A 7,606-nucleotide genomic window follows, 5' to 3' on the forward strand; every position below is an offset into this window, starting at 1 on the left:
TTCAGTGGTGTCAATCCTAATTAACGCCAGCATACATGAGGGTGAAATCATTCCCCTTGTAATTATGCTAGATTCTCCAGGGAGTGCCTCTAAATATAGTTTCCCTCTCAAACTTTTCCTATCCAGGCTTATCTGGACTGTTTACCTTAGTGCTTTGTCAGCCATCACCACATCTCACGTGCTCCCGTCTGATAAGCATATTTGTATGAACCCTCAAGCATTTTGATGGGACAAAAAAGGAGTTATTGTTTCCTAAAGGCAGCAGCACTGTGGTGCACACTCTCCTCTTGGCATCTTTTGTCCCTTATCTCATAGTCAGAAAGCTGCTTTGACAAGAACCAGGTGATTTAATTTCCCATCATCGTTTCTATCCTCCTAAACTCCCCATTCCCGTAACTTGTTTCCATCCCATTACATCAGCTTCAGATTATGATACTTACACTCACCAGTAAACAGCAAGAAGGAAAAGCAGCAAAGAATCCTGTGGCACCTTATAGACTAACAGACGTTTTGGAGCATGAGCTTTTGTGGGTGAATATCCATTTCATCAGATGCATGCATCTGACAAAGTGGGTATTCACTCACGAAAGCTCATGCTCCAAAATGTCTGTTAGTCTATAAGGTGCCACAGGATTCTTTGCTGCTTTTACAGATCCAGACTAACACGGCTGCCCCTCTGAGCAAGAAGGAAGCATCACAACATGAAATTCAACTGAGTCCTTTCTACAACTGCTCATTTAAAACAAAATGCATCTTTGTGCTCGTCCTACGCATGGGTAGGAGCATCACACTTTGTTGCCATTTGGATTCTTCAGGAGGTATTCTTTCATAAATGCGATTTCAGCCAATCCTTCTGGCAGCTGCTTGGTTATCAGATGATTTGGACAGTGCTTGAATGGATGAGCATATACTACAGTTACCTCATTCAGCACTGCTTCTCTAGATTCTCTTATGAACAATGTAAATCTCTCCTGGTCAGCTGAGACAGCCTGGATTCTCAGTGGGGCTGGTGTATCCATTCAGAGTTCTGTTGGTAATGCCTTTCTGAAAGCAGTTGAGCACCACCTTACATAGACAGACAGTACTGAAATCCTACAGGTACCCATCAGGCAACTTGAAAAGCACTTCACTGCTATACATATTGGGTCTAATTCCACTTTCTCATACACCAGTGCTTCAAGTGGAGTTACTCCTAGTTTTGCTGGTATGAAAGGAGAATGAGAACCACTGGGTTGTAATTACAGGCCTTAACTTGACATGACTCACAGCTATCTTGTGTATAGACTTAGCATAACCCGCAGCCATCTTGTAGGCTCAACCACCATAAGCTGGACACAAAAAACTAGTGTCAGTAGAATTTGGCCTTGGTATAGGCAGACCAGATAGAAAAGGACCAGCTGCAGCCCTAACAGGAGATAGCAACGAAATTCACAAAGTCATGAAAAGGGGGAGAGAATAGAAAAGCTCATCTTAAGTTTCTTTCTGATAATAAAAAGTATCTGCTCTTGCTGTTGCTAGAAATATTGTTGTAGCCAATAGGGGTTATTTTAAATAGTTAGTGTATTTCAAAGATGCAAAGAGTCACAGGCTACCACTGATTAAGCAATGCTATCCTGACAGTATATCCCACTAACAAAGCATAAAGACAAGTAGGCCTTGAGAAGTTTTAACTAACTTTGAAAAACACAAAAGCTAATGAGTAGGCACTGCAGTCTTAGGCATGTGAACCCCTCTTTAGTGATATGATGTACAATGATCGGTTAGTATTTTTGCATAGCTACAATTTAAGTAAAACAATGGGGTATGGCATATATAAGAGAAATCCTCTTTTAACTATATAATGAGGGTCAAAAGACAAGCTTGTTGGAACTTAACTCTGGGATAAAACTCCAAAACCAAAGCTGCTAGAACTTTTAAACCTCTGCATAACCCTATTCTGCAGAAGCCAGAGCCCCAGCAAAGATCAGTTCTTGACTGGCCAGCAAGAGATGTCTGTCTGTCCTTTATTGGAAGTGGTGAGAATTAGACGCTTGGCATGTGTATTCTACAGATTCATTGTTTATTGCTAATAAATACACATACATGTTCAAGGATATTCACTATGTGAAGGCTCTTCCATTGGGCAAAGATCCCACTAACTCAGGGGTGGGAAAACTATGGCTTGGGAGCCACATCCGGCCCTCTGGCCATTTTAATCTGGCCCTCGAGCTCCTGCTGGGAAGTGGGATCTGGGGCTTGCCCCACTCTGGTGCTCCAGCTGGGGAGCAGGGTTGGGGTCTTGCATGGCTCCCAGGAGCAGTGGCATGTCCCCACTCCAGCTCCTACACATGCAGGGGGGCTCCACACACTACTCCTGCCCCAAGCACCTCCCCTGCAGCTCCCATTGGTTGGGAACCACAGCCAATGGGAGCTACAAGGGTGGTGCCTGCGAACAAGGCAGTGTGCAGAGCCACGTGGCTGCACTTCCACATAGAAGCCAGAGGGAGGACATGCTGCTGTTTCTAGAAGCTGCCCAGAGCCTGCCCCCCATCTCCTCCCATGCCCCCAACCCCCTGCCCCAGCCCTAATCCTCCTCCCGCCCTCCAAACCCCTCGGTCCCAGCCCAGAGCACCTTCCTGAATTCCCAACCTCTCATCCTCAGCCCTACCCCAGAGCCCACACTCCTAGCCAAAGCTCTCCCACCTCCCAACCCCAATTTTGTGAGCATTCATGGCCTGCCACACAATTTCCATACCCAGATGTGTCCCTTGGGAAAAAGTTTGCCCACCCCTGCACTAACCTATAGAGGGTCATTGGCACCCCAGGCCCAGAGAGGGTAGGGAGAGGGCACTCTAAATTGTGCAGGTAACAGGGTCAGATCCTAGCCCATACTAAGTCTCCATTGTGCTGTTCTAGGAATGAAAAGGGGATTTAGAACTGTAGTTTAAGTGTGAGAAATCCTTGGCTGGCATACAGCCAGCTCTGCCACCCCATCTTGGCTTCCTACATGTAGGCAGAATGCTGTGGTCGTGGCTGGAGCACACTACACTCTCCAGCACTCCCCAGCCAGTGTAACAGTCCCAAGAGGATGATGGAGAACTAGCCCCAGGATTGATGATCCTCAAATGGCTTCTTAGTAGCTGAGCAAGGGAACTACAATCAACACATATTGGCTACAATGAAGGATTCAGCCTATTATTCTCCACCACTAACCCGCTATTCTTATGTTTCAACAGTTTGCTAGAATTGCTGTTGGAATGGAAACTCCTCGGTGCCATAGCTTGGCATCTTGCCCATGATGCTTCTCTATCAGAATCGTCTGATCCAATTTAAAAAAAAAAAAAAAAAAAAAAAAAAAGGAAGCTTGCCCTGGAACATCCTTGAAATTACTATGGTGTTTAGATGTTGCTTGTGATTATTAGAACTGGAAGCACTGGCTGTTGGGAGTCTGAAAGGAGGGGGGAGGAGTTGAGGAGGCAGAGTGAGGGTTACAGAGGGTGCAGCAGCAGCTTGGTAAAGAGGTTTCCACTTTAAAAATAAAATCCTGTTGAAGTTTGTTAGTACCTTGTCTGGTTGATACAATATGCGCACATACTTAAAATTCTTAACAGGAAATAAAAAATCAGTTTGGTTCTAGGAAGCATTAGTAGCTCTTGGGCATCCACTCCACCTGTGATTAGGAATTAGTATCCAGACAAGTATAGGGGAGAAAGCAGAAATAAATCCACAGAAATCAAACGGCAGCAACCCCATTTTCCCCCAGGATCTCTTTTGTGCTTAATCCCCCAGAGAGATTTGTGTCTTTGTTTCCCAACAACAACAGAAATTAAAAAATTCAGTGATGAATTAAATGCATTCAAAAAGGTCCTTTTGGTCACTACAGTACATTTCAAAAATAGGCTTGGAAAATAGCAACTTGAAAAACATTTTTATGGTGTAGGGTTTTCTGCTATAGTGTTTAAAAAAAAAATCACACTAGGAGCCTGTGCTGCATACTAAGACACTAGTATTTCAAGGAAGGTAGGAGGAGAATGTTTATAAAGGTTCCTACTAAGTGGTTTGATGCAATGCATACTGCAGATTGCTTGTGAATCTGAGTGCCAGCTGTGTTGTAATTAACATAGAGTGCCTGGCACAGAGAATGTGGTTGCTTGTTCTTGGAAATTGTTGCTTTTGTCCCCCAGAGATGGAATAGGCTAACAGTTACTGGAGGACTTTTGTGCTTTTGTAAAGTCCCACTATTAGAGTGCTTTGTTACAGGTTTTCTAACCATTTCAAAGCAACCTTAATAAAGAAAGAGAAAGCCTTCAGTCTCTCTCTCTCCCAAATATAAAGATGTTGAAAGATTTATTTGCATCCCTCTAAACTATTTACAAATTGAAACTCTTGGGATTTTTTAAACTAGCTATGAGATTGGAAAAAGGAATAGCCATTACTTGATAAAAATGTGATGGTGAAGTGGTTTCTCATTAATTTCTGAGGATGAAGATCATCTACCGTTCTATACAAATAGTACATTTAAAACTGATCAGGAAAGGATTACAATATTAAGTTATTTGCAGTAGTGGTCTGCATCTCAAAAACAGGAGGCCAGATTCTCCGGTGATATAAATCAGCATAAGCCTGTTTAAGTCTATGTGTCTATATTGATTTACACCAGTATCTGGCTCTTGATAACTCTTGGAGCCATCCTTAAAAATACCTAATAGTCCATATCAATCATACATGCATACAAGTAAAGGGAAACAAAAAAATGTATTTCCACATGATGAGAATCTCTGTCATTATTCCAAATCAAGACTATTGACTGAACAACCTCATGTTCCTTTCTCAGGGTGAAAGAATTTCAGAGCTCTCTTGTGACCTAATGCACAATATGCCACCAAAAAAAAATCTCATTTTTGCCACAGTTTTGTAAATGGTGCACAATACGTTTTCCAGAAGTCGATATCTTAATGGTACCCACACTGCTGCATCTATTTCTACTCCTGCCAATTTTCTCTCTCAAATTCATTCTCAGGATCATTTTTGTGTATTTTCACAGAGTGATAGCAATTCAGAACAAATTCCTTTTGAGGTTTTACATTTAATTCTGTATCCTCCTGCAAGGTGGAAAGAACAATGTAGAGCACTGAAAATTCCTTAAGGAAATAGAGTGTTAGCGAACAGTCTTGGATGTCTGGAAAGAGGAAGGAAAAAGAGAATTGAGCTTCTCGGCTCTATGAGCTAAGATCAAGTATAGTATAAGCAAGGCCACTGAGGACAAAAGGAGTGAGTGGGCTGAATTTATGCTGCCAGGGAAGTCACAATTGGTTAGCACAATGTGATTTACAGCAAACAGTGAAAGGATTCACTCTCTTTCCTGCAGCTTTAAGATACCTCTCATAGAATTATAGTAAATCTTAAAAACAACAGAACACACGGTAAAGCTGAGCCTTTCCCTAACCTGTTGCTTCATTCTGTATAAAATTTAAATGATATCTTAATTGAATCCAGCTCCTAATCATGATGATCATTACAGATGGGTGCAGTTGAAAACAATGAGTAATTAATTTGCCAAAGCTCAAAGATGGAGGGTGAGGGGGAAAACATTATTCATTCAATTAGGATGACTGGATTCACAGTCCCTGGAAACAAAACTGCATATTAAATAGTATGAAGGATTCCCCCAAGCTCCCTTTGGATAAATACACATCACATTGCACATGGGAGTCTCCAGTCAGATCTTATGCAAGCTGTGGGGTGCTAAGATTTGCTTAGAAAGAGAAGCTTCTCTTTCACATCAAATAGCCAGGATTTCTAGTTCTAGAGACTCTGCAGGAGAAGCTCTCTTCAAAGTCCTAATTGTGACACATTTCAGAAAAAACACACATACACTTGAAGCCAATTCCTTTCTCCCCAAGGAACACACTATGAAGCCTGTAAAACACCCAAGGTGAAATCATGGCTCCATTGAAGGCAATGGGAGTTTTGCCATTACTTTACTGGGACCAGAACTTCATTCTAGTGCCTGTTTTGCTATTTAATATTCTAACAAGAGTAGGGCCCAGAAGACTGGTAATGGGATCTGGAGCCTACCTTTTCAAAAGCTATGAGCTATTTTAGATGCCCGACATGAGATACTTTAAAGAGGCCTGATTTTCAGAAAGTGCTGAGAAGTAAGTGCTTCAGAAAGTCCCTGAAAAGTACGTAGCTTGTTACAAAATCCCTGTTTTTGTGCTCTGTGGATTGGGCCTAAATGACAACAGAATCAAGCCCTTAAAGTGCAATAAACAGGAACAGAACTAAACACAATGGGCTGAATTCTACTCTCATTTACACTAATGTATTTCCGGAGTCACTCCACAGAGTAAAATGGAGTCTTTCTGGATCTGAGCTGTTTTAAGGGACGGCAGAATTCAGCTCAGCATTCTTATATTGTTGATCTAAGCTCTAGCATTACGGAGTTGAGGGTGCTGGGATTTAAAAAAAAAAAAACATTTGGACAAGGGCACAGGATATGACAGAGCCCTGGGTTGCAAAACCTGATGTCAGTGCTTCTTTTATATTTTGTTCCAGCAAAACCCATCATTCCTGGTCAATTCCTGTTTTCCTGATGTCTTTCACTGAACAACTAGCATAATAATGAGCCTGTTAGAACAATAGGTTTATGGCCATCGAGCAGGAGGCTTGTCCTGAATGGAAGTTAGGAGGAATTTACTCTTATGTGGGCATCAAGCCAAAGGCCTTAATTTACTCAGAGAAAAAACAGACTCAAGAACAGGCCAAACTCCTAGCTCAAGTGCACACACTTAACCCCTCAGCGAATATCCCTAAGGTTATTTCAGATACGAAGGAGGCAGAATCCTCTCTACAAGCTGATTTTCTGTCATTACTGAAGCTTCGCAGCTTGAAATACCCTCATTGTCACTGGATGCCCACACAGGGATGCATGGTGATGGGTCCAGAGCAGTAGTTTTCAGCCTGTGGTCTGTGGACCTCTGGGAGGCCATAGAGTATGTCTAAGATTTCGAAAGGGGTCCACATCTCCGTTTAAAATTTTTTTAGAGACCTGCAAATGACAAGGTTGAAAACCACTGGTCCAGAGAACACGGATCCCCAGCTCCTGTCTTGCCTCTACATCTCTATCTGGCAACTAGTAAGCAGGAAGCCCACTCAGAACAGATCCCACAGTAGGTAGTCAGGAGTGGAACATCACTTGTGTAGGCTCCTCAAATCCTGCCCCCACATAGCAAAATTGTTGCATTGATGCCCCTCTGTGGCTGCAGAGCACCCAGAAGGATTTGTCCTAGAGTGAAATGCTATTTTATTGTGGAAGTGAAAGTCAAATTACTTCTCATATATCACAGTCAGGAGGTTGTAATTCTGGTTCTTGTAAACCTCTGTTTTCCAGCAAAATTGTTCTGGGGCTGGAAAAAGGATTTTGTTAAAGGAAGTGTTGCAAATGTGTCTTATTGTTTTCAGACTAAACATAATGTGAAACTGGTGTACGTGTAGACAATACGCAGACCTGCAAGGTTGTGTTTCCCTCCTATTCTCATTTTAGCTTGATGAGGAAAACACATTCAGATGCATATAGTGTACCAAGGCCATAAAGTAAAGGCAGCCCAAGTTACCATTGCAGAAG

Source organism: Gopherus evgoodei, chromosome 2 (genome assembly GCF_007399415.2).
Source record: "Gopherus evgoodei ecotype Sinaloan lineage chromosome 2, rGopEvg1_v1.p, whole genome shotgun sequence".
NCBI classification, from domain to species: domain Eukaryota; kingdom Metazoa; phylum Chordata; order Testudines; family Testudinidae; genus Gopherus; species Gopherus evgoodei.